Genomic DNA, 3569 nt, shown 5'->3' on the forward strand with positions numbered 1-3569 from the left:
GTCTTCTTGCTTGGTTGAGATAAATTGAGTCTAGTTATAGAGGCTGATTAATTCCTTGTTGTACTTAACCTGGTTGTAGGACCTGGTGATCTAACACTTCTAATTGGTCTCCTCATGCTTAACTTCTTAACATGACTTTTTCCAATTGCCCGTGCTGGAGTTCTTTTACTTTCCTGTGCAAGAGTTCTTCCACTTGATTGTGCAGGACTGGTTCCACTTGCTAGTTCTGGAATGGTTCCACTTGCTTGACTTGGTGCAGGTTGACCTTATATACCCTGTGGGGCAGGTTAACCTTGTGTACCATGTGTTGCATGACCATGTATAGACTAGTCCTTAATTGGTTAAGGACGTAGTAGCTTACAAGTTACCTTGTTACGACCAATTTTCTTGCACCTACTGCAATTAAAATGTAAACATGTTATCCTCATTTTTAAATTAGTGCCATCAATTTCTCCTTGCTTCAGGTTCCTTTTTTTTGCCTGTAAGGCATTTTTATTATAGAGGTGGTTGCACATCAGGATAGTCTGTCCTTTTACATGGGTTTGACCCATTAACATGGTAAATAACATGCTTGTATACCTATTAATATTTTTTTTGTAAATACCAGGAATATAGTCCTCAAGCCTTGTGTTTATGCTCTTCATGGAAGATATTGCATGAACAAATGACAATCCTCTAAGCTGCCATTTACTGCATGGGCATACATGGTCTTGAAAATTTACAGAGAATTTGTCACCAGAGTTTTCAATGGGCCTAACTTCAAAAATATGCTAAGCATACATTATGCAATATGAGCAATGCATATCAGCGAATTTAGTGAACATCAATGAGTAAAACTACATATAGGTAAAAATTAGTGAAATTACCTAACAATCCACAAGTTTGTGTATCCACTAACTCTCTCAATCCTAAACATTAAACAATACACATCTATGAAAAGAAATGAATATATAACCAAAATATCAAAATAATGTATATTTTGAGGATATACAACATCAATATAGTGTCTAAATCTTATCCTATTTTCCAATATTTCAATTTCTTCAAGCATAGTCACAATTGGCTTAGATCTTGCTTCAATTATGTCACTGTTAAAAGCCTTTGACATGTTATTCAACAAACTATCACACCTGGTGTTTATCCTAAACTGAGACTTGATCTAAAATCTAAGAGGTGTCTTCATTCACACCTCTCATTTCTTTCATCTCCCTTTCCCAAGCTTGAGGATATGTTGACTTGGAAACTTTTCATATTGTCTCTTTCAATTTATTTTCAGGAAACCTCTTTCTAAAGTTGTCGTACATATGGCGCACACAAAACCTTTGTTCCACGCTTGGTAAAAGCTCATCCATGGCCCGTAAAAGACCATGCTAATGAACATAACAGAGGTCAGTTAAGAAACATAAGATTAATAAAAATAAAGCATACTTAAAAATAGACAAATACCTTTTGTTATTCTGATATGAATGTATAGGTATGACACTAAGCTCTAACCAAGATCATTAATGAGTTGTTCCAAAAACCATGTCCAACTATCTGTTGTTTCACTTTCAACAAATCCAAAGAAAATTTTCTTCATTTGGATATCTTCCTATTGGTGCCAAAATCTCTCCTCCACATAGACCCTTTTAAAAACACCCATCCAGACCAATGATAAACTTGCATAATTTGAAACCCTCATTACATGATGCATAAAATATGTATGGTCTTTGGAACTGAGGCCTCTTTTCAATTGCATTATCTAGAACAATTTTTACATTTACCTTAACTGTTGATTGTTAGAACAAGATTTGTTCTGATCAATTATCTTAGTTTTGATGATAACAATAATATGAATTTTGCTTAAGATAATATGGTACTCTAATCCAATGCAATTTCCCTTTCAGGAAATATATAAAGAGTACGCATAATTCAGCGCTCAGAAGCTTTGTCTCAAAGGGTTCAGCATGCAACATCAGAACATGGTCTGGCAAGACATCAGAAGATGGTCGAAGCAGAATCAGAACATGGGTCTATGGAAGCATCAGAAGAACAAGAGAACAGAAGCACTGAAGTTCTGATGGTATCACGCTCAGAAGCACTTCAAGGTCAGAAGATCAGAAGATGCTATGCACCAAGCTGTTTGACTCTGATGATATTCAAACGTTGTATTCACAAACATCAGATCAGAAGAAAGTACAAGTGGCAAGCTACGCTGACTGACAAAAGGAACGTTAAAAGCTATTCTAGGCTACGTCAGTAGACACAGCGTGAACAAGGCTCGAGGTAGTTGACAAAAGCGTATTAACATTAAATGCGATGCTGTACGGAACACGCAAAGCATTAAATGCACTCAACGGTCATCTTCTCCAACGCCTATAAATATGAAGTTCTGATGAGAAGCAAGGTTAACAATTCTGCACCAAAACAACTCATATTAAACTTGCTGAAACGCTGTTCAAATCAAAGCTCAGAATCTTCATCTTCATCAAAGCTCACTACATTGCTGTTGTAATATATTAGTGAGATTAAGCTTAAACGTTAAGAGAAATATCACAGTTTGTGATTATCGCTTTTGAGAAGCAATTGTAATACTCTTAGAATTGATTACATTAAGTTGTAAGGAACTAGAGTGATCGTGTGGATCAGAATACTCTAGGAAGTCTTAGAAGTGATCTAAGCAGGTTGTAACTAGAGTGATCGTGTGGATCAGTAGACTCTAGAAAAGTCTTAGAGGGTATCTAAGCAGTTGTTCCTGGAGTGATCAGTGTGTGATCAGAAGACTCTGGAAGACTTAGTTGCTGACTAAGTGGAGAACCATTGTAATCCGTGCGATTAGTGGATTAAATCCTCAGTTGAGGTAAATCATCTCTGCGGGGGTGGACTGGAGTAGTTTAGTTAACAACGAACCAGGATAAAAATAACTGTGCAATTTATTTTTATCTGTCAAGTTTTAAAAGCTACACTTATTCAAACCCCCCCTTTCTAAGTGTTTTTCTATCCTTCAATTGGCATCAGAGCGCCGGTTCTAAGGTGCAAGCACTTAACCGTGTTTAGAAAAGATTCAGGAAGAGAAAAACGCTTCAGTAAAAGATGGTTGATGAAAGTGAAAAGTCTACACCTGCATCCACATCTGGCTCTGCTGAGCAATACAACGGTAACAATGGTTATACTAGACCGCCGGTATTTGATGGTGAAAACTTTGAATACTGGAAAGATAAACTGGAAAGTTACTTTCTTGGTCTAGATGGTGATCTATGGGATCTTCTGATGGATGGTTACAAACATCCAGTAAATGCCAGAGGCGTAAAGCTGACAAGGCAAGAAATGAATGATGATCAGAAGAAGCTTTTCAGGAATCATCATAAATGCAGAACTGTTTTGCTGAATGCTATCTCTCATGCTGAGTATGAGAAGATATCTAACAGGGAAACGGCCTATGACATATATGAGTCCTTGAAAATGACTCATGAAGGAAATGCTCAAGTCAAGGAGACTAAAGCTCTAGCTTTAATCCAGAAGTATGAAGCCTTCAAGATGGAGGATGATGAAGACATTGAAAAGATGTTTTCAAGATTTCAAACTCTTAC

The sequence above is a fragment of the Vicia villosa genome, unplaced genomic scaffold (genome assembly GCF_029867415.1).
Source record: "Vicia villosa cultivar HV-30 ecotype Madison, WI unplaced genomic scaffold, Vvil1.0 ctg.001340F_1_1, whole genome shotgun sequence".
Classification (NCBI taxonomy): domain Eukaryota; kingdom Viridiplantae; phylum Streptophyta; class Magnoliopsida; order Fabales; family Fabaceae; genus Vicia; species Vicia villosa.